General features: G+C 39.1%; 1 protein-coding gene, 1 long non-coding RNA gene and 1 pseudogene across 5 annotated transcripts in view; 2 read left to right on the forward strand and 1 right to left on the reverse strand.

The window, feature by feature from the left end:
* The window catches only part of LOC123950557 (sodium channel protein type 1 subunit alpha), a 152,350-nt gene extending 136,551 nt beyond the window's left edge, over window positions 1-15,799 (reverse strand). For 2 of the 4 annotated variants that reach the window (XM_046018496.1, XM_046018491.1), the window contains exon 1: window positions 15,664-15,799. The gene's annotated coding sequence lies outside the window, so the exon portion shown is untranslated. Of the gene's footprint in view, window positions 1-12,070; window positions 12,114-15,663 lie in introns of those variants that run through there. The other 2 variants (XM_046018495.1, XM_046018494.1) reach the window with 2 other exon arrangements.
* Window positions 6,166-6,366, forward strand: LOC123951203 (annotated as a pseudogene).
* LOC123950559 overlaps window positions 15,797-24,895 on the forward strand; it is a 134,213-nt gene continuing 125,114 nt past the window's right edge. The window contains exon 1 of the long non-coding RNA XR_006820251.1: window positions 15,797-16,184. This is a non-coding gene — a long non-coding RNA (uncharacterized LOC123950559). The remainder of the gene's footprint in view (window positions 16,185-24,895) is intronic.

The following is a 24,895-nucleotide window of genomic DNA, read 5'->3' on the forward strand; positions in this document are numbered from 1 at the left end:
CTTTACTTCCCACCCTTAATGTTAGCCATTCCAGGAGATCCTCTGCCAGCTTGTCTCAGAGGGAGGAAGTTCTGGCCATTTCCTATGTGACAATACTTCCACCTGCGAATACACAGCTTTGCTCACCTGCTAAGAGACTTAGGCTGTGCCCTTCCTATGAGAAAGTTTCTAACAAAGGAAAGAGAATGAAAGCATAAGATGTCCTTTAGTCTTTGCCTTGTTCTCTCTGTCATGAGAACTGGATCATGACTTTGGTTCAGCTCTGCTGGGGGCTAACAGCAGCAGTTCACTGCTCAATGCACCAAAGAAAAAGGGATGCTGTAATGGGACCTCATGGCTGTCAGTATATTTTGGGTATTAAAGAGGAAGAGAGGTCACTCAGATGGAAAAAAGCTGCACTGGGTCTTGCTGTCCATCAGTTCCAAGACAGGAGAACTTCCTGCTGTAATTAGGACTTTGAGAGTGCAAGGGGAGAGCTCAGCATCAGAAGGCCTAAGAACTGGTGTGATTAATATCGGAATGTTATTTAGCATTTTCTTGCATAGAAAATAAAGAGAATTTTTTGCCAAAACGTTATGCTTCATGCCCATCTCTGGTTCTGGACCTTTAAGTCAGCTGCCTTGTAAAACGAGTTAATTAACTCTTAATTAATTTGGGGTTCGGCAGGGAGAAGAAGCTCATCCTTGGTCTTTGAGACAAAACTTCCTAAAGTAATGGTCAAATCATTGTATTCTGAATTGTGGATTCCTTTGCTCAGAATTATAAATGACATTTGAGTTTTAAAGGAGAAAATGTGAATAGATCCTTCTGTAATTTGTTTGGGGATCTAGGCTCACTGTGTGACATGAAGTCGGGCCCTCCCTGAAAGAAAGGGGTCGGGATACTGATGTCTGGAGTTGAAATAGGGCAGGGGTCTGACTGTGGCATGGTGTCCCAGAAGATATAATAATGATGCCACACAGGCCTGAGGAATGGGGATTCCAATACCTGCTGCATAAGCCAGAGTCAGAATTTGAACCCAGACTTTATGATGCTACATCCACAGGACCACTGTATCATTACCTGGCTTCAAATCCTGGCTTTACCCCATGTGACTGGAAAACGGAACTCAGCTAGAGAACAGTTTATTGTAAAACTGTGATTCCACAGTAAACATAATTTACCACTTCAGGACTTCGTTTTCAGATATGGATTCCCCAGTACTGTGTGTGTGTGTGTGTGTGTGTGCATATACACACTATATATATATATATATATACACATACACACACACACACATACATGTACACACACACATACATGTACACACACACATATATATATGTACACACTACTGGAGAATCTATATCCTTATATGTGTACACAGTTATATAATATATATATTACACAATGATGTACACACGTAAATATAAGCATATCACACATATATATACACATGTATATATATAATATATAGATAATATTCTGCAAACATTTACTAAAAATTCCTTGCTCTCACCCAAGCACTTATTAATACAGCGCCTTAAGCAGCCACTATTTTAGAAATAGAAAACACTTCCTAGCAGAAAATAATAAACTCTTTACTTTTCAGGTTAATTTTTCCTTCTGAAAGTGAGCCAGAAAGGGGTATAGAATTTACCCGTGATTACATAAATAAATGCAGAAAATGCCATCTAGATCCATCTCTTAGGGACCATAGCCAACCAGTTTTTTATAAAGTTTAAAGTTACAATTTCTTGCTAGCATAAAATTGGCCTATTGGTTTTAGACTGTCTCACAGGTACTAGAAGATAAACATTTGAAACCATGGTTAAGTCCATATACCCCATGAAAGAAAGAGAGAGAGAGAGAAAGAAAGAGATATAGAAAAAGAGAGAGAGAGAGAGAGAATGAACTAAATTAGGATATCAAAATATTTGAGCCCACCCCGCACTGGAATTTACTGAATCAGAGCTGTAACAAGTTTGTGATTTTTTTCACTCACAGATTGCCATTCTTAAAATCACCTACAATACATTGAGCCTAAATAATTGGAATTATTTTTCTTACTGAATCTATTCTAAAATGTTTCTCAAGTAGCTAGAATCTATGTTTGTAGGCACACAGAAAAATATTTAAAATTTTATAAAAAGTTTCCAGGAAGTCACTAAAATTACTTGCAATTCTTTCTTTCTGGTAGAAAAGGAAAATGAATGGTTTTTGTTTTGTTTTGTGCTTACCACAATGCTGTGTTTTAAAGTGCGAAAGAGATGAAGGAAGGTTGTGGGATCACGAGGGAGGTCCTCAGATGATGCCCAGTCTCCCAAGCCTTCCTGCCATTCTACCCAAAGCAATGAAAGCCAGAACTTAATTAGAAATCCACAGATGACCATTTTCAGGGATGCAGTTGCTTCCTGTTGGAAGAGTCACCGCAATTTTCTTTAAATTACATAGACAGCTGTTGGAGTTGGAGAAGCAAACAGTGGTATTTCTAAACCAAATAAATGGGTTTTACACGAAGATGATCTTTTGAAAGGGATTTAAATAGATGAATGTAAAGCATCTGATCAGGTCAGCAATTTGATATTGGTTTACAAGGATATTAAATTAAAGAATTACTTTTTGTCACTTCATAGAATATTATTCATTCTAAATATTATGAAAACATTCAAGCAATGTTTAAAAAAATTACTTCCGTGCTCTATGAGTTTTCAGCTTTAAATCCTTTATTATTTGGGGCCCTGGCTTATTTTTTGGTCTTCTCTCTTCAACTAAAGTATAAGAGTGCATTATCAATATTTACTGAAGATGACAGCAATGTCATTTTTCATAATAGCAAACTCTTTGCCTTTCCCCCAAATAAGCCAGAAGCCATCACACTTTTAATACTTGGTTTTCTTCCTTTCCTCTCTGGTCACATCACCCTCCCCCATGCAACCTTCTGCCCTGCCTCCATCCCCTAATCTCTTTGAGAGCAAGAACTAGGTCTTATTTCTTATTTTATTCCCAAACACACCCCAGTGTCTCTAATGAAATGAAGGTATTTGCCAAAGGTGAACAGATGACATCAGCTGAGTACCGATGAATCAAAATTCCAGAATGAAATTCCACTAAGATTTACAGACAGGATAAAATAACTTTTAAAATCTCATGAAACAGAACCTCAGTTGATGTAAATCTTTACCACAGCTTCACAGATATGCTTTTGATAATCCTTGAGGAATTGTGGCATTGAAACATTCTCAGAGATCATCTAGACAGAGGTTCTTATTTTGGATAGAAGGAATGATGTCAAGAGAAGTGATGTGACTTGTCCAAGGTCACATAGCTAGTTTTATACCACAAAAGTCCATTCAAATTTTTTTCACTGTCTAACTATGAAGGAAATTAATATTGAGTGGGTGCCTCAGCACATAAGAAGCAAAATGGAAGTGAGTGGAGTATTTCTAGATAACGCCACAATTGATTTTCACTCATGTTTTGACAGAGAGATGGATGTGATGGTGTGTGTGATTGCAGTTACTGTTTACGAAGGTGATGGACTAACCAACATTGGTTTTAGCAAAGGGTAAAGAAAGTGACCGTCCTTCAGTCTCGCTCCTCATGCTGATCTTAAATATTAACCACAAATGTTCAAGTTCAAGGGCATGAGCACCAGGTACTCAGAGTAACATTGACAGCTTTTAGGAATACAGATCCAAAAAGAGGCCCAGGAAATATCCAGTAAGCGAATGATCTTGAAGTTCTATAATGTCTTTGAAAAGCTAAAATGTAATCTAAAAATATATTTTCTATTTCTTCAGTCTAACTAGCCATATTTACATGGCTGTTAACTTTCTTATATTGAAAAAATATTTAATATTTCACATGCCTGAGCTTTATGCCTCTTTATTTAAATACATAAAAGGTTCATAAAGTTTGACTCCTTAAACAAGATCAAAGTACATCACAATATTTAAAGCAAGAATCATAAATATTTATGTTTAGATCTACTGCCGCAGTAGGATAAAGAAAGAAAAAAAATAGCAATATAAATAAAGGAAAGACATGAGCAACATAAAATAACTGAGTTACTGTGTTGGGTTCTATTCTGTGCTTACATGTGCTCATTCCCTTCTGGTAGATCAATTACACACTATTCTTGGGTTTTGCCTGATCTATTTCATAGAGCAATTTCCCCGCTTCCCAAAGAAGAGTCAGCTACAGCTAGTGCTAAGAAAAATATGGTCGATTGCTTATTGGGACCACAATACCTGTTTGCTATCTAAATATACTTTTAAATCAAACATTATCATTTCTCTATTGAAGAGGTTTAATTAGGTTTTATTTCATGAAGAGGACTTTCTTTACACTAAAAGAAATAGCTGATATTTATGAAGACAACTCTTTATTTACAAAATAAAACTGAACTTTGCCATAACTTAACATAATCAAACATGTAGTTCCTGTTTCCCTAAAGGATTTTAACCAACATCTTTTTCCTTTCATGTTCAAAGACCAAGAGCCATTGTCTTTACCAAGAAAGGCTATCCATAATGCCTGTGTATATCAGTAGAACTATGATGCTGCTGTATTTTTCTGGGAGATTAACATCTTTCCCACATCCCTAAGCTGTCTCAACCTTCAGAAATCCATTCACAAACTCACCCAAATCATGTATGATTACATACCTTCTCTCCCCGTGGAAAAGTAAGAATTCCAAATAATGGGCTAAGGTCAGTCCAAGGCCCACTTCAGAGCTGCAAACTCTTCAGAAGAGACTAATAAGCAACTAGGGGACAAGGTACATGGAGCCAGATGATCGCCACATTTAGCCTAGTCCGCCTAAATTTCCTTTGAAATTTTGCAGCTTGCGAACTGAGTTGCTAGTTATAGGATGGCCCCTATTCACCCGGGCTTGCTGAGCCATGGGTTGTCTGAGCCACACCTGGATCACTTGGGGCTCAGCTGTGGACAGGCACTGGGCAGCGGCACCCCCCATGCTACCACAGTCTCCCGTACCTGCTCGTCTATAGTCAGATAAGAGACAGACTTTTCTTCTTGCTAGGGGTTGCTGCAATGAAAGAACCACTTTGCCTCAGGATTTTCCATGACCCTTGAAAAATAGGGAAGTGCAGAGGCTGATACACTTGTTTTCATGTTCTATGCAGTCTCTTTGAAAGTCTTCCACATTCTGGTTGTTATCATTACATCGAAGTAACCTGTTCTACCTCTCTGTGAGGAACAGCAGGTTGAAGAGGCAGGAAAGGGCTCCTTCTGGGTCTCTACCTCTTTAACATATATAGGATGTGATATTTACACTGCTCCCCCACCCCCTTACTCTTTCCGCAACTAAGCAGATACAGAATGTGAATCTTCTGGTAAATTCAGCAGTGGTGACACTCAGAGCTCATTTGCCCTACTTCACATGGTAGTTGCTGCCCCAGAGGACAGCAGTCCCTTTATCCACATCTTCATCAACCAGTCTCCTCTCTAGGGCATCACAAGACAGTTACCTTTCCATGAAACATCTATTGCTTTAAAATTCTGTAGCTCTGATTTAGTCGAGGTCCTGGCAGGAAATAGATATTACACCCAGAAGCCATTCTGTGAAAATAATTTAATGGAGAAACATTCTACCATGTAGTTTAGATGGTTGACAAAGCACTCAGGAACTAGTGATGGAGAGAATCTGTGCCACCCCTGGCTCTTAATGGATAAGAGAAGGAAACTGTGGCACCAGATGCTACCGAGACCAGAAGTTTTGGAAGACCCCAGCAGGAAGTTTACCAGGGACAAATTCTGCCACTTAGGCTAGAAGGTGGGGTGTGGTGGGAAAGATTCTCTGGTTCCTACTCCTGACTGCCTTGGACTCAACCCAAAAGAACCTAGAAGACAAGGGCTTCCAGATTGTGTCTAACTATGGAGAGCAGCTGTTAGGGCTGGAGGTCTGTTCCCTGACCCACCCATTGTGTCTCTGCTCCCTTCCTGGGCTTGGCACTCTGCATTTCCTGCTGGGGCAGCCCCTCTTCTGCTGGAGTAGCTCTCGCTAATGGCTGTCCTCGACATGCACACCTTCAGAGCTCCCCACTGCTGCATGTCCCAGCCGCATCATCCCATTTTGTCTCCCCCGAACCTACTCTGTGTAGAGTCCCTTCATTCCCACTGTCCTGATTTAAACTTCCCTTCCTTTGAAAGCATCTGGCAAGCTTTGCGCAGTGGCAGTATCGTAGCCAATGAGGTTTATCCGAGGCGCGATTATTGCTAATTGAAAGCATCTGGCAGATGATTTCGAAGTTCTATCCGATGTGAAGGGCTGGTGGGAAAGGAGGGGAGAACTGTGTATCTCATAGTAGGTGTCTCTGGTATGTGGTAGGTATGCAGAAACATATTGTTATTCAAACATGACCATTTTCAAATCTAGTCTAATCATGATTTAAGAGGAATAATAATTAAATATGCTAGGACTTTCAAACTTCACAACAGTGTAACAAAGTAGATATCATTATCATTGTCGTGATTTTATAGATGAGGGAACTGAGACTCAGAACAGTTGAGTAACTTGGCTAAAGTCACACATAGGAGGATCTCCAGGTAAGGGGCTGATTAAATGTGGTTTCGAAACCAACACTCAATCTTCCAAGTACCCAATCATAGCCCAAGTTCATATTGTCTTGTTTCATATAAAACTCTCGGCAATATCACATTATTAAAATCAAGATGGTAAGTCTCTGGGACCCAATCCAAAAGCAAACAAAGGGGAGAGGACATACCCGCTCCTCACAGAGCTGGGTTACATCACACATGCTCACACAGACTGTGAGAGAGGAAAGGTATTTCTACATGCAGCCAGCCCAAGAGAGTGTTTAGGTGTACGGTAGATCTGCAGACTGGATTTCTGTCAAACGTGTTAGGGGGGTGTCATGCGACAAGGTGGGAGGGTGGCAGATGGCAACTCTTCCTTCTTTGTGTTTTGAATTCTTCAATCTGCCACAGAATGTGAAATAGTGGAGCTATGTTTGGAACTATTCTCACCGAGTCATCAAATAAACTAAGTACACGAGGAGTGGCGTGGAGATGCTTGCTTCAATCTGGCAATGCTTGAGTTTCTAGAAGTCAACATTTGTTGAACATGGAGAGCCTCAGAGAGCAGAACGGCTGATCTTGAGCATCTGACAATAAGCCTGCTCTGGCCAAGCCTCAGGTTACAAAACCTCGTACTCCTTTTCTCAGTTCATTTTCTGAAAACAAGTGCTTTCTGGCTCTGCTTTATATTTGGGAAGACACAAACCACACCATATTTGGGAAGACACAAACACCGGATACTCTTAGTTTTGAAACCCTGCTTCTCAAAATGTGGCAGTGGGCTTGCTGCATGAGCATCTCTTGGGAGCTTGTGGAAATGCAGAATCTGGGGCTTTGCTCCTCTTTGCTAAAGCAGAATCTGCATTTTAACCAGACTCCCAGGTGATTTCCGTACACATTAAAGTTTGAGGATCACTATTGTAGAAGGAAGGGTTGGCAATGATTGTCACAGAGGTTCAGCTCCTAAGCCTGACCTCTTCCCTCTGTACCCACACCGTGTGAATCAGCCACTGCTCCTCCCACTGTACCCTAAGGATGCCCACTCTCTTTTGGACGGCACACTTTCAGGCCTACTGGAGACAGGTACCTCTCCCTTCTTCTACCAAGAAAATTCCTAACCGACTCTTCAAGTAACATTTTGCATGTCACTTGACCTGTTTGATTTTAAAAATCAAAATTAACTTTCCTGTTTCTCTTCCTCCAGGGCCATTCCGGAGAAGCAATCATGTTAATAATTTCTTTTGAATTTGTTTGAAATTACTTGGGTTTATCCAATCATCTGAAATATATGTTTTGTATATTTTTTTCCAGAAATGACATCATACTATCTATTGATGTATACCTTGTTGGATTTACATATTTTATTTCAAATTTTCCCTGTTATTATGTAACATATGTTACATACATTATACATAGTGTATCTCAACTTTTCCCCCTTGTTATTATGTAACATGTGTTATAAGGTAAAGAGTATTTTGGTATGCACATAGATGGATACACTAAAAATCTAGTTAATCAGTCTTCAAATGATAAGTACTTAGGTTATTTCCAGTTTTTTAGCTTCATTTGTTTTGTTTTGCTGTTACTTCAAACAACGCTGGTGTCAATACCACTTTCCAAACATTTTCCCCACTTGCACAAGTTTTTCTGTGGAAAAACTCATCTCAGGAAATGGCTCAGTTGAGTGGAAGGGCATGGGCCTTTTAACTTTGGTAGACATTGCTAGGCTTCTCTCCAAAGTCATGGCATCTTTTTACATTCCAGCAACAACTTAAGAGACCCGTTTCCCACACCTTTGCCATCATCAGGAATTATCAAGCTTTTTTCTTTGTTAACTGGAAAGTGATATCCAGGCCAAGTCTTGACTTTGCCTGGGAGTTTCCCATAGGAGTCAATTAGGAGAAGCACAGAGATGTGAAGGAAAAAGAGAAGGTATGTTTTAAGAAGAGGAGATAATGTGTACAGACAAATGCAAGACTGGGTCTGTGGAAATGGCTAGAGTCTGGAGGGGTGGGCAGATGCCAGACCACACAGGTCCCGGCACACCTGCTACAGAAGGAAAGACGGAACCCTGTTCACGAGGAGACCAGGAAAGGATAATGTCGAGAAGCCAAAACCAAATATTCTCCTTTTGTTTCCACCAGTTTAAGGGAACCATCTATTTGCTCTAAGGCTACTGACAATATTATTAGTGTCCTCATAATTGGCTTATTTGCTCCTAAAGCCACTTCAGACAAGGTGGATGGATGTGTGTGTGGCGGGGGGGGGGGGGGGGGGGAAGGGGCTGGCTCATTGCCAGGAGGACACATTTAACGAATCTAAAGACCAAAACATTTCTTTCAGATGTCCTGACTATGCTGACTGATACACAGTTTTCTCTGATGTTTTCACTAGAAACTGTACGTTTGAAACCAAAACACTCTTACTGTTACTGTCATGTTCCTTTCTCCCAAATTAGATCATCACAATGTTATCTTTAGGAAATTTCATATAGAAGATTGATACCTGTTCTATTTTTCTTTGCCTCTCAAAATGAGAGAATCCCAACAGAACACTGATAACTCTTTTAAACATCCTGTTTCACTGTTTCACTTCTTGGACATAAAAAATAAAATAATGTCACTTTATCAGAGAACTATAATTTCATTTAGAAAAACCAAAAAGGATTAATTTTTCACAAATCAGCTTATTTAACAAATTCCAGATTATGAGACCTATGAGACTAATGATGGATTTTAGGATAAATGATTAAAACAGCAACATTAAATGTCACTTATTTTTCCTTAGTTATCAATGGATACATGAAACAGGTCTAGTAAATCTAATCATCTTGGAATTGGTTGGAACATAGCTGACCACATTCCAGGGTAAATCCATTTACACAGAATATTGGAATTAGAAAAATACTTGAGGCATTACTTAATTTAGGCTCTCAGTAGTCAAAGATGTTTCCCTAACTTGGTAGAAATGTGTTTGTCTTTATCTTTAGGCCCAAATTGTTTTTCAAGATAAATTAAATCAGCATAATTCTAAAGTTTTTTCTAGCGATACATACTCTTCCTCTTAATAGTTGTTCCTTCTACTCTGAAAAAAAAAAATTCTACATTTCCTAGGCTTTTCAAATCTCTCAAAGGATTATTTACTTCGATAATATAATCTTTTAAGAACAGGGGCTGACAGGGACAACTGGATGGCTCCGTCGTTAGTCATGATCCCAGGGTCCTGGGATCAAGCTCCCTGCTCAGCGGGAAGCCTGCTTCTCCCTCTTCCTCCCTCCCTCCTTCTTCCCTTCTTCCCTCTTCTCCCGCTACTTGTGTTGCCTTCTCTCTGTGTCTCTCTGTCACATAAATAAATAAAATCTTTAAAATAATAATAATAGTAATAATAAAGAACAGCAGCTGACCAAAAAAAAAAAAAAAAAAAGAATAAAAATGCCGGACACATGGTTGGCTAGTTATCTTAGGATGCTGCATTTTTAAAAGTATCTTCAGGGGCAGCATAAGCGTAGGTAACTGTCCATTCACGGCTAGCCTCATCCTGTCTCTTCACCAGATCTTGACTCATCAGCACTTTGAACATTAGTCATTGAATCCAGCGGCTTTGAGTCCCAGAGCCTGCACTAATACCAAAGTCTAGTTGCTCAAAAGAGATGGAGAGGACGCCTTGAGACAGCCTGGTATATTTGGAAGCAGATGATGCCAAATATAATTATAAACAATTATATTCTGAACGCTTTTAATATGTGAAAGAGACTACTTGATATACATTATCTCTACTAAATTCTGGACAGGAGACAGGATGATTCTCACTTGAGAGCTGAAGAAACAGATTTTCAGAGAGGTTTCATAAATTGCCTGTCATCACAAAGCTAACCAGTCGTAGAGAAAGGGTTGGAATGACAACTCGCACCCCTAAGAGTCCTGAGTTAGGATGTAGGTTGAGCACTTCTCGGCTATCAACAGAAGACCGTAATATTGAGCTGAGTCGCAGCTTCAAAAAAAAAAAAAAAATTGGGAGTTCCTGGGTGGCTCAGTGGATTAAGCCGCTGCCTTCGGCTCAGGTCATGATCTCAGGGTCCTGGGATCGAGCCCCACATCGGGCTCTCTGCTCCACAGGGAGCCTGCTTCCTCCTCTCTCTCTGCCTGCCTCTCTGCCTACTTGTGATCTCTCTCTCTGTCAAATAAATAAAATAAAAATCTTTAAAAAAAATTGGAATTTACATATACTATCAAGTCATTTGGAATTTACTGTATTTAATATGTGTTTAAATTATCTTCTATTATTGAATACTTTTTTTCTGAATATTCTAAAATGGAATATGTATGGTGCATGACAGGTGGTGTCTACACTTACGGTGGGAAGCATTTAGTAATGAGCAGAATTGTCAAATCAATATGCTACACCCCTGAAACTAGTATAATATGGTATGCCAACTTTACTTCACCAGTAACAAAATGGAACAGAAGATCTTTCGAGTTTTGACTCCTAGGTATTTACTGTAAGCTCAAAGAGAATTGGAAGTGACTGTGTGACTCTAGTGTTGGGAAACCAGTATTTTAACATAAGACTTTATACTTGATGTTGGAAATAACTTGACTTTGTAAGTCTGAGAAAGCCTCTGTATCAAACCAAAAGATTTTTTCTTAAGATACATAAAGAAAATTGCATGAATGATTGAGTTGCAAAGAGCTCCAGGTGTATGGCAGCCTTAAATGAACCTACCCCTCTGCCTTTGGGAATTTGATTTTTTAATTTCGATTTTCAACTCTGGATCTCATTTGTAAGTTGCTACTTAATGGACTGGGGTGAATAATGTTATGAAAAGCACAAAATATAAAGGAACTAGGTAACAATGATAATTATTCAACAACCATTCAACAAATATTTACTGAGGCTCAGTATATGCTCAGTGTGGAGCCGCGGTACTGGGTGCAGCAGTGAGAAGAGATGGCCTCAGGGCAGATGGCCTGGTCAGTGCAGAAGCTCAGCTAAAACCCAAGTTTGGGTTAGATTGAATTCAGTGGCACCTCTTAAGAGGGGGAACAATCCCATCCTCTTGGGGATTTTGAGAGCATTAAGTGACATAATACACATTACTGCAGCATAAATGCTGTGTTGAAATCATTCTGTAAGTACTTAGTAATACATATAAAGAACAACTCACTAAACCTATTATATACAAATAAGTCAGGGCAAATGTATGAATCCTAGCAAATACAGCAAAGAACTGGTAGCACGCATCCACCCTTATACTCCCTGAGTGACTTAGAGCAGAGAAAGACTCTTGAAATAAATCTTTATCAAAAAAACACTTTGAGGGGCGCCTGGGTGGCTCAGTGGGTTAAAGCCTCTGCCTTCGACTCAGGTCATGATCCCAGGGTCCTGGGATCGAGCCCCACATCGGGTTCTCTGCTCAGCAGAGAGCCTGCTTCCTCCTCTCTCTCTCTGCCTAGTTGAAATCTCTGTCTGTCAAATAAATAAATAAAATCTTAAAAAAAAAACAACACTTTGAAATTATAATACTCACCAATGTGTTCAAACTACATACACTATTGAGTCTTGCCTTATGGAATAGTGGGAAGAGAAGTAGATTTGGCACCTGAAGATCTTCAGTTTCATTTTCTTATCTGTAAAATGATAATAGGAATGGGACCTATCTATAGGGTTGCTGTGGCTCTCAGAAAGGATCATGTCCATAAAATAACTTGGAAATACAGATATAATCATTCAAATATAAGCCATTGTTTTGATTAATCAAGATATAGCTGTCTGACACATTTTTTGTATCCATGTTTTAGATTAAGTGCCTTAATTCACGAATATCTTAGGATACAATTTGAGTTTGTAGTACATTGTCCTAAAAAGAATTTCTAACACTTGGGAAAAAATATGCGTGTGTGCATGAAGAGAAGATGGTTCTAAACTGGAGACCCTTGATCTTCTAAGCTCTTTGTCAGATCTGGGCATTTACATCTGGATATAAAAGCCATGGAAAACTGGTCTGCTGTATACACTAGCGGGGGAATTTGGAGCTCCCAGAACACTCTGCAAGAACAGGGTGAGGAGCAGAGATAGGAGAGAGAGGAAGAATGAAGGGAAGAACTCAAATCCTTAGTGAAATCTATCAACCCCAAAGATGATTGGTATAGAAAATTCTCTGGTGGAAACTTGTGACAGATAGAATCTAGGTCACTTTTTAAGAGTGATGAGGTAGGATACACGGAACCAGGACTCCAGGACACAGAGGATGTTACAAGATTTTAAGTCCCTGAAAGGCTGAAGAGGGGTTTTGGACTTTCACAGACTGTGGAACTGGTATTTGAACAAATTACACCTAGACTTTCAAGGGGGCAAAGAGGCCTCAGCTTATTCGCGGCTTATACAAAAGAGACATGTATCTATTTATTTTATTAAGTTTGAAACCGCCTGCTTCCAAAAGAAGAAACAATACATTTGTTGTACTATTTTGTATACTATAACTTTACAAAGGGAAGTTAACCTAGGCCAGCAAATCTCAGATTCGAAGATGTGGGGAAGGGACGGGGTGGGAATGAGGAGGTGGGAGGGGCAAGCTTGCCCTCAGGGGAGATGTGTTCATGTCTAGAAATATTTGGGGTTGTCACAATTGAGGGTTGCTAGTGGCACCTTGAAGGTAGAGGCCAAGGATGTTGCTCATTGTATGATGTACAGAACAGACCCCATGATGGAGACTATCTGACCACCAACGTGAATTGTGCTGAGCTGAGAAACCCTGACATAGGCCAACCTATCATTTCACAAATGAGAAACTGAACATCAGAGAAGGTCAGTGACAAGGGCCAAGTCACACAGTGAGCGAGAAGTCCTTGCCTCCTCAAGAGCTAGAAGGCATAGGTCTTTCACCGTTTCCCACCACACCACGTGACTTCTAAAAGGTAAAAATGGAACTGCTGGAACACAAAGCTTCTTATGGACAATTTAGGCTGAAGATGTACTAAACACTAACATAAATCCTTAAAACATAGTACTGCTTACATGGAGAAATCTGGGCCACCAGATAGAATAATAGAGAATTCAGTTATGTAACATACATTTGACTGTGTGTAGTGAAAACTATTTTCATGATATTTAACCCGAGTTCTACCCAGGCTAGTGGTTCTCAGACTTTAGCATGCTTCATGGCCACCTGCTGGGCTTGTTAAAAGACAAGTTGCCCCTCTCAGCCCCTGAGAATCTGCATTCCTAACAAGCTTCCAGGTGCTGCTCCTGGTACTCAGGAGACCACGCTTTGAGAACCACTGGCCTAGCATTTGGTAGCTACTTCAATCAATGTTGGCTCAATATCATAAGCATTTAATAATATAATCTCACCAAAAAATGTAATCTCCCTTTGGAGTAGATTAATTACTAATGCTACTTCACACTGAGAAGAAAATCATCCAGAGACAGCAGAACCAAAACTAACTGTAGCCTCATTTAACTCATATCTTTTACTCTAGAAATGAACTAGTGAATATAACCATTTAAGTTCCATTAACAGAGAAAAGAATTCCTATTAAAAACAGATTTTGAAACAAAAATCATTTATAGACATTTGAGCACTGACAGTGTTATCGTACAGCTATATGAACTAAAGATTGTAAGTATGACTAAGTATGTATGCATTGTTTTTCACATTCTGTGTGTGAGGATTATTCTGGATGCCAAACTGAGTAAAGCCTGGTCTGATTGGGGCTCTTATGCCAAGCTAGGTTTATGGGGAAAATGCCTATTGACATTAGTAATATAAAAATCAGGCCCTGAGGGACCATAACTGTCTCTTCAAGTTATTTGGGAAAACACGTACATGTTTAATCAATTAAATATAACATAAAATGATAAACAATATATTCCCAACATAAATAATCAATGTATTACTGTTAATAGTTATTAACAGAGTGAAAGGTACCCAGAAGGAAATTTATTTTGGCAACATTCATTTGCATTCCTTTAATTTAATAAAAAATAATGTAAGAAATTGCAGATTCTTAAAAATTACCTATTTGCTTAGTGAGTGAATGTGCTATCGTTAATTGCCCCGTGCCAGTCCTCATTTATGGACACTGAATATTCAGCCTCAAATTTACCTCTTTAACATCACGAGACACTTTACACAGCCTTTATTTTCCTAACTCATGACATCCTGTCTGAAGCACTGAACTTCTCCTGCCAAGGGCACCCAGGAAGCCGAACCCTCTCAAATGTGCTGCTCCTGTCTTGAACTTTTTAAATACCCACCCATCTTTTAAATTAGGTGCCATCTGTTGTATCAGGATCTCTGGTTAAGTCTTATTAAAATTCCTTGCCAGTATCACACCGCTGCTGCAGTCTTAACGCTGCTACTTCTCCAGGCTTTTCTGCAGTGTTCCATAAGAGCCTGCTATCCTAACTAATTCCCGGACCAGGACACGGGGTGAGAGTCTAAAACAGAATCAGTGCTATGCTGTTTCTAATTTTATTCACAGAGTGAATAACTGTTCACGTCCAATCTGGGATCATGCCTCCACGTCCCCTGAACACAGCCCAGTCTGAACCAGAGCAGTTAGCCCAGCATGTGCAGGGCTAGCTAGTATCAAATGGCGCTTTTACTGAAGGATTCACCTTGGAACGAAGTAGGCAGGATTTATTATCTGTTGAAGTCACATCACTGCCAGGTTATGACGCCGTCATTCTCATATTGTCACAAACAATCACCGCAGAAGACAAACGTGGGAAAACATCGAGCTTATGTACAAGGAAAGCAAATTTGCAATCAGACAAGGGCAACGGAACAGCCAAGAACTGCAGTAAATCTCTGAGAGCTAATAGTGCTTTCCAGCAACACCTCCCAGCAAATGGATTGTATTCAGAGTTTAAACAGCCACAGCAACATTCATTCCTCGATGGCTAGAGAAGGTGCTTGACAAGCAAATCCTAATTTATGATTCATTTACTCCCCGAGTGTCTTAAAACTAGGACTGCTACCAGACTTCCTATGCTTATTCAAGCATGCTGACAAAACTGGACTCCCTTAGTAATTTCTCTCGGCACCTCTCAGCATGGCTGACGGGCATCTGCCAAGACTAGAGCATACAAACCACTGAATCATGCAAAAATATTTACCCCCAAAAGATGTAGTAAAAGCTCAGCTTCCTCCAGCCTCCATAGTCCCTGAAGTGTTAATCTGAAGGAAGAGTTCCATGAGTTTTCACAGGCCAGCAGTGTGTCTCCTACACTTGACCTAGACAGCCTTACATAACGAAGCGTCGGGGCTGGGGAGCTCGCTGAATGTCATCACCAGCAAGAGGAAGAAGTATTGGCGGCAGCAGGCAGGCGGGCAGGCTGGGAGTTTGCATGGGAATCATGAAATCTTGTCTTTCTCTTTTGAAATGTTTCGGAAGGAGAGTTAAGAATAGCTTGGAAACTGGTCTTGTTGTTTTTGTGGGAAGAATGACCAGAAGCATAAAAGCTAAATTTTGCAGCAAGTGCAAGGCACCGCTCTCGGTGCTTGCAGTAAAGCTAACAGAATGAATGGCTGTCTGTAAAGTACTGAGCCATGACACCTAAGATGAAAGGAATGGTAAAGCAGAGTAATGACTCAAAGGCTGCCACCGAGAGCTTTTGTCTACCTTTAACTCATTGTGGTGAGTAGAGGGGAATATGTGTCTGTGTAATAGAAATAATAGTTGGAGGTGTGAGCTGGTTTGCAGGATAACTGTAAGAGTGATAAAGAGTGTTTATGTTCCTTCAACATCTTTTCGCAAGCAAGACAATGGCATTTGAAATCTTATCAAATTCAGAAGGGGGTGGGTTAAACTGGTTGTGCTTAATGAATTTCAGTTCAGGTATGTTCATGAAAGACATAAGCAAATCAGGTTACCTCTCTACGGTGGTGGGCAGATAACTGTCAGGTGTGTTCATTAATTACTGCCATTGTTGATACTAAAACGATAGGAAGTTCAGCATTCAGATTTTGTATACAATGAATCTTTCTTTAGAGTTTGAAAGCAGTTTCTCAGAATGGGGCAAGAAGATCACTGTGCTTTTAGATAAGCTTTGTTATACTCACTCCTAGATATCTGGAGGATACTTTTAAAGAGCAAATTAAAAACAGCATATTCTCCATCTAATTTTCATTCAATTATCTCGTGTGTGCAATGCAAGTTGTGTTCTTAAAAGCTAGAAATCATAAAACCAGCCCTATATTCTGATCCTGAGTACAATGATATGACTTTATTAATATAAAATGATATTATATTGTTTAATTATATATACAATTGTGGTTTGATACAGGATGTGGGCTAAGATGTATAATTCCTGAGGCAACAGAAATAGAGAAGCCATGCATGATTTAAAAATAATATTAATGTGCTGCTCTTAGCTGGGAAACTTATCTACTAATGCATCACACTGAGAATAGAGCAGGGAAATAAGAGAATTTTAGGACTATGGAGCAACACGATGATCTAATTCCACTACATCATTTAACCCCTATGGAAACTGAGGTCAAAAGAAGTTAAATGATGTGTTTAAGGTGACTCCGAAGAAGAGGTGAATGGAAGGTGGCTTTTCTGATCCTCACTGGTGTTTCGCGTACCATCCTGCAGTAAATAGTTGTCCTCTAGTACTGGTGTAAAGGCCTGATGTTCAATGATTTTTTTTTTTTTTAATCATAGAAATGACAGAAAACAAGAGTAGAGGAGCACAAAATATCTGCTGTTAGGAACAGTCTGAATTTAGAAAATCAATTTCAGCAGTAGATGGAATGAAAAATTTTACTCAAGCACTTCTCACAATCATAATGAACGTATTGGCACAACATCTAATTAAAATTTTCAAATTACGAAACGGTGTTCTGAACCTGTGGCAACAGACACTACGCTGGTAGGTTAGATCTTTTTATTTTGTTAATGTTGACTGTGGAGCTAGGCTTGTCCCTGTCTTGGAGAGCTAATGTACATGAAACAAACAACCCACAGAAAGCGAAGAACTGGAAAACAGTATTTTAAGAAAGATTTGGTCTTATTACTTTCAAGTAAACTGAGCTCTTTGTCATGTACTTTTTGATCCTTGCCTCCCTGCCCCCCCACTGTGCTTACTGGAAACCTCAGTAAATGTTTACTGCATAAATAAATGGAGGGATGAAACGCATTCAAGATGATCCATAAATGAGAGTTGCATATGCTCTTCCTTGGTAGTCTTCCTTAGAGTCATTTTAAAGAGCACAGAAAAAGACTTATGAATATATCAGCTTGATAACTGCCAAAGTAAATGAGTGCTTCTGAGATACTTGTTTGGAAACTGTTCTTATTTTGAAAAAAACCCCAGCATTCTCCTTGCAGTCTAGTTGGATTAACTTGGTATAGGTTTGGCAGCTCCTAAGAAATAATTCAATTTTCACTAAATTAACTGAATAGAGGTTTTGTTTTTCTCAGGTGACATTAAGTGATATTAAAGTAGGACTTCACAGTCCTGGCAAGATCCACAGTCTCCAGGCGTCTCAGCTAATTTTTCCTTCCTTTTAGCCATCTTTAGCATGTGGCTCTCATCCTCTGATCTGTTGCCTTGTGGTGTCAAAATGGCTTCCTCTCCTCCAGCATCCTGAGTAAATTCCAGGCAGGAAGGTAGGAAGTGCAAAGGGCAAAACACAAGTTCCAGGAAAATCAGCTTTCTCCAAGAGCTTTCCTGATTACACACACATTGAGACTTATGTCTAATGGGTCATAACTGTGGGAAATGCCACTCTTCCTAGTGAGGAGTCTAGAATAATTGTCTTTTTAGCTGAGCTTATTGCATTTCCCAATAGATCTGGGTTCTTTTTTTAAGGCAAATGGGGTTGCTTCCCCAGTATCCATTCTCCCTTAGCATATACTTTTGGTAGTTCTGGTAAAATCCTAAAGCATTTGGCATGATCATTTAGTATGAGTTGATTTATCTTCCAAAAGAAGGAAAAAGCTTCTCATTTTATATCCAGATCTTCTATGGAAAAAATTATCCTCCTTTTGCAATGGAACATTACTTGGGTAGCAATGGATTTATAATTACACTGTTGTCAAATAGATGCAAAGAGAAAGCTGCAAACAAACTTTCCAGAATGAGAAAAGAAAATAATTCCATATGCCATTTACCCCATACCCACCCCCAAAATAAGGTTGTCTGAAGTAGTTTCTTTCTGAAAAGATTCTGACTATAGAAGAATGAATGGACACTGAATTATAGCTCTAATCTTTGAAATTTCTGCAATTGCTAAGTAAAATGGTGTCTCACTAATTTAAAAGAGAGGCTTTTGCTTTGTTTTTTTAGTTTCACCTATTGTCTTGTTGGAATTAGCTAGATGAAAAGCATGTGGCTCTTCCTGCTGGGCCATGGAAGGTCTATGTGACATATTCCAATTAGGTCACAAGAATGTCTCTCTAAACAACAGCTGTTCTTTATATTGGGGCAAGGAATAATACGGACATCTTTAAAAGGACCTGGAACAGGATAGTTCCCCAGATCAAAAGTTTCACTTGAAACATGTAGAAAATTCCTGGCCAGACTGGGTTAGAAACTCTCTGATTTTAGGAGGAAAAATGATGGCATTTTTAGTTTCTATCAAACTCAACTTTTATATGGAAGATAGTTGACTTTGAACCCAAGTCACAATCACCGTGAAATAACCCATTTGGGGAAAAAATGGAATATTATGCTAGCCTCTACTATACTGCAAAGCCACATAGAACATGGTGCTCATTTCAGTCTCTTAACAGGAGTAAATAGAGGAAATTCTTTGCAGAAAAGAAGACTATATCCAGCCAGCTGAAGACAGCCAATTAAAGAATATTTAGTAGCCAGAGGGTATGAGTTTTACAAGTCACAATCTCAAGGGAGAACAAACTGGAAATTTCTCTTTCCCTATAAATTAATTTAATTTCTATTCTAATGTCCCATTTTTGCCTAATGGCAGAAAATTTAATTATTTCTAGGTCAGCTCAATTGCTTTAGTACTTTTTCAGTTATCTCGAGTTTAGCTCAGTAAAATGTAAGATTTTTGTCTTTGTCCTTCATATTGATTAGAATGACACTAGCTTCAGCAACAAATATACCCAAAAGTATTGGTGGCTTAACAAAATTAGAGGCATTTCTTACTCATGAAAAATTCTATGTGGTTGTTCCTGGTTGGCAGGCGGCCTTCCATGTTTTCATGTATGGATCTTGGATCCTTCTCTCTTGTGGCTCCTCTAGCTTCTAGGTACTCAGAGTCAGTCAACAGAGGGAAAAAGACTTCATGAAGAATTATATGTATCTCTTTAGCCCAGAAATGACACACGCAGCTGGCTTGTATTTAAATGGTGAGGAATAGTCATGTGATCCCCTTACACACAATGGATGGCTGAGAAATGTTTTCTCTAGCTGGGCAGCCACTTCTCAAAAAGGAGCATGTTATTGGGGTCACCAAGCTATCTCTGCCTACCTTTCATCTTGGCAGTTAATCACTTAAAAAATATATTAATTATATATTCTGCCAATTATAGTTGATTGGCAGAAATTGTCAAGAAATGATTTCTTGACATCAGAGAACTGAGGATTTAACCTGAAGAAAAAGGGATAGCGCTTCTTGTGTTAGTGATTGATTATATTTTGCCCCTGAAAATGGGATCACATCCTTTTTCTTCTATCCACAGAGATCAGAGAAACTGTAGTATAGATTTCCAAATCTTTCCATTGTAATACCTGGAGTTCAGGTCTAGGATTTTTACATTCTAAGTAAAATACCCCAAATTACAGCAGTCCCACATGCTTTGAGAAACAGGGCTGGTCCACATGAACCTTGAAAGGTTGGTTTCTGAACCAGAAGGATCTGATCCTAGCATCCAGCGAATGCTTGGCTATCACTTGGGTATTTCAGGAAGGATGCAAGAAGGCGCAGGGAAGAAGGGGTCGAGCTTATATTGAAAATCCAGAATGTTCAGAAATTCTCAGCAGACGTCCTCCTGGGTCTCGTTGGCCAGAATTGTTCTACATCCACTTACAGGAACAAGAGAGAAGGCTGGGAAAGATAGTCTTCAAGTTGGACTAATAAATGTTTCCAACAAAATTGGGGTTCTCTTAAGGAGGAAGAAGGGGGGAAAGAATAACAATGTCTGGCTCAACATTAATAGGTCAATTAATCTGCCGAGGTAATTATAAGCTTGCTTTCATTTCCCAGAGGGCTTAGTATCAGTGGTGTGTGTGTATGAGAGAGAGGGAGAAAGAGCAAAAGAGAGAGAGAGACTAGATTTATTGGCGCTGTGGCGATGAGCATGAACCCCTAGGCAATCCAGAGACTACTTTCATTTAAATGGTTCTGTAACTTGGTAGCTAATGAACCAGGATGTCTGTAGACTTATACTTTTGCCTTTCCATATTTTTTCAGTCTTGGATTCTCTTCTGAACTTGCTAGGACATATTCAAAGTAGGTGTTCTATTTAAACTGGGAAGAAGCACCCTTTTTAAAAAAAAAAAAAAAAGCTTCTGTTCTCCTTCCCAGCTGCCTCTCTTCATTAAACACACACACACTCCAAAGTTTCAAAGGAGAATCATCGAGGTCAAAGTAGGTACGTGGATGGGAGGATGGGAAAAGATGGTGCCTGGGAAGAAGAAAGAACCAGGTGTTCAACATTTGCCCTTTTTGGTGTTTTCCTCTTTTCCAAGTTGCTTTCCCAAGTGGGATCTAAGAATATGCAAGCCTTGGTGCATTATCCAATGCATTAAATTATCTCTAAGTTAACCCTAAAGGGATGGCACAACTGCACTGTCTTTTCCTTATCAGGCCCCCCACATGCTATTTCTTGTCAATCTCCACATAGTTAGGCATACTCAGGAATTCCCTTTTAGATCTATGAACAATTCTCAGACTAATTCAAAAGAAACAATTTACTTCCTCACCCACTTATTTTGGCCAGTGTTCCAATCTCATTGAATTGCTTGCAGATATGAGAAAGCTTTATGCTATCTCATACCTCTATGAATTTGCTTAGACTGGTTTCTCCATTGGAGTCACTCATCTCTGCTCACCCCTACAACCCTGGCTTTGTCATCCCACCTGTAGTCCTTTCCTGGCATCAGTGAAACATAGTAGCTTTAAGGACCCGTTTTTTAAAATAGCAGGTCCTTATCCCTTCACCCACCCAAGCAGAAAATATTACTGCTTGTTGGGATGTGACCATGACTTAGAAAGATCTAGTGTGCTTATATTATATGTTGTTAAACATATTTGCTTTCATACTACCTTCCTCAAATAACTGGCTATTTAAAAACCAGGACTGTGTTTTATTAATCTTTGAATTTCTAGTACCTAAAGTGGAGCCTGCTTGCTCAGTATGCATTCAATAACAATTCCTTGTGATTCCTTGTGATTAAAAAATTGCGATTATAAATAACGATGAAGATGAACTCATATGCTTGAAGAAAGCCAAGCATAAACATGGATTTATGAAATAGAAAACACTAGGAATAATAACATATCCTATAAAATGATGTTTTGTTTGTTAAGAGATCACCAAATTTTCCTTGAAAATGTCAATTAATAGTTGTCTTTACATTTGGTTTTTCCACCCAAAAAAATCTATTTCTTAAAATAAGCAATATCTATACTTCAAAAATCTAATTGTAGGCAATGGCTTGACTTTTTTGTTAATGATAATCTGGTTATTGTAACAGTTCTACTTTGTTCTCTACAAATTTTATTAAATCCATATGTAGGAGATAAAAATACTTCCTTTTTTGAGAAGTTAGACTCGGTCATCTATTTCAAAAAATTATAGATATATTATCTATTATTAACAGAGTATAAATTAAATATTTTTGCCATGCATGCTTTAGTCATCCAAAACTCTCACAGTTGATTTATCATTTTATTCTTACAATACACTTGTGATAGGTGTTAGATTTCACCAGCTCATCCTACCTCTCCTTTTATTGAAAAACGATGGACAAAGGATCCCATGACCTTTCCAAAATCTCACGGTTAATTTGCTGACCCTTTTCTTCTAATTAATTAATATTCCTTTGGACTTCACATGTTTTTAGGGTGGGCCTCTGTGCCGCTCGACGTGCTGGGTCAAGTTCACAGTTGTCTCAGCAGATCAAGCCGTCAACAACCACCCCGTGTGCACCACCCTTTATTGCTTCTGCAATGTCCTCAGAGTTTCAGTCAGAATTCCAAATTAAGCTATTGTATTTGGAACCCAGCTTTAGAAACCCTGTCTTCAAATAGCAAGTCTTGGCTCCCTCACACATTGTGATGTGAAAATCTGAGTACAGGGAGTTCTAAAGGAGCAGAGCTCCCTTTGCTGAAGGCCAGCGTTTCCCTGGAGGTATGGAATTAAGATGTAGATGCTGAACCGGATACCCAGACCCATTTGTTCCTTTTGCCTCATCTCTTTCTCACTCTTCCACTTTCTAATTGGAGATGGGCTTGAAAAAAATCATGGTTTGCCTGACAGCCTAGTTGTCTCTAGGGGTAGGCTACATCACGGGGCTTCCTGACCAGGGTCACAAAAGTGAACCATCAAATATCAAAATGAACAATGAGCATCCCCATTTTGTTTTTGCAGGGATCGCTGGATTATAAAAAATTTAACGTGTATTCCATTTAGCAAAACCTCTAAACATGTTCTTCATAGTGACATTAGAAATGCTGACTCATCCTCTTCCTGCCCTTTTATGTCTGAAGAAGTTGATGAGAATGTTGGACTCCTAACAGACAAACATGAATTATAATTTACATTTGTATGAATGGGCTTACTCCTTTACAAAGCACATTCATGCTTTTCATCCCCTAGAGACCTAGATCCTTACTGGATCCAGATCGGCATGGAGGTCTGCATGGCAGCCGCAGACCTGACCCATCTCTCGGCTGAGATGAGCCCAGGATGTATCCTGAGACCTGGAGCTCTACGTCCAGTGCTCTGCAGGGCACGTCACACTGCAGGAATCTACTAGTCAACTGGAGGGCCACATGGATGTGAGGTGTAAAGTGTTGGGGAGGAATGTCCAGTCCTGACCCCAACCTTGCCACAGGGAATCTCTGCTACCATTTGGACCTCCATGTGGTCTTCTGGAAGAGAGGCTCAGGATTTCAGAGAGGGCTCAGACATGTGAGATCCAGTGATGAATAAATCTTCAGAAATGCCAAACTCTGTTATTATTCCGAGTAACAATTAGTCCCAGATGATTTTTATTTTGGGGAAGAAGATCTCAGAAGTGATTAGTTAACTAGCTGCACAGCTGCAAATGTCTTTGGATTTGAAAACATTGCCCTTTTTGCAGAGAACAGGCAACAAGGATCCAAATGCAAGCAAATTTTGCATATACAAAAAACTACTCCGTCAGCAAGCTTAATTAGGTAGAAAAAGTTTGTCTCTAATTCCATTATAAAGGCAGATTATACATCAACCAATCATAGGATTTGGAGGCTGGAAGAAACCCCAACTTTGCTATTTCCCCAAATGGCTAGCTTGGCAAATACTTAAGGCAGATGAAATTTGTTTCTGATTAGTGCTCTACAAGAAAAAAAATTATTTCTATTCTAACACACAATAATTCTTTACTAATATGAAACAATTTTTTAAATGTAGTATGATAATAGTTTGATATTTAATCTTTGAGCCCTAATGAATTATTAGTCTTTAATAAACAATAACATTTAATATATGTTAATGAGTATTAAAAACACTCTATTTCTTAACATATGTTTACTTTACAAAACAGAGCAGAGGAAATGTTACCTATAAGAAATGCCATTTCTTATTCATATTCTCTCTGTAATCCTAGTTCCCTAGCATCCAGCACAAATTTTGTAGGGGCAAATTGGGAATAATAACGCCTCTCTCATAGGATTGTTGTAAATTTCAGTAGGAAAATAATTGTTAGTCACTGAGTTGTGTTGAGTGGTCGATAAAATCCACTTCTATTTGTTGTTTCCCTCACATAAATGTGGGAATTTTGATCCCTGGTCACCCAGAAGGAGACTACTTTTAGCCAAGTAACCCTTCAGATTAAACTAAATTGGAAATCTTTTCTTTGAGCTTCTTTTTTTTTTTTTAATTTATTTATTCTCACTTCTCTGTAACAGCAAAGGTGGGAAGCCTGGAAAGATCCCTCCATGGAGAAACCTTGCTTTCAGCATGTGTGCTAACCAATGATCCACGGATGATTGAATTTTTAGAGTATCCTGCTTCTGAAGTCCTTAGACATTTGTTGTATTCATTTGTTGTATTCTAGCTATTAGCAAGAATATTTATTGACTCCCTATGCATACCTATCTTCTAGGAAATACAACTGAATCCTTCCAGAATGTTTATAGTCTGGAGAATATATGATGATATTATAC

This window comes from Meles meles, chromosome 9, assembly GCF_922984935.1.
Source record: "Meles meles chromosome 9, mMelMel3.1 paternal haplotype, whole genome shotgun sequence".
Taxonomy (NCBI): domain Eukaryota; kingdom Metazoa; phylum Chordata; class Mammalia; order Carnivora; family Mustelidae; genus Meles; species Meles meles.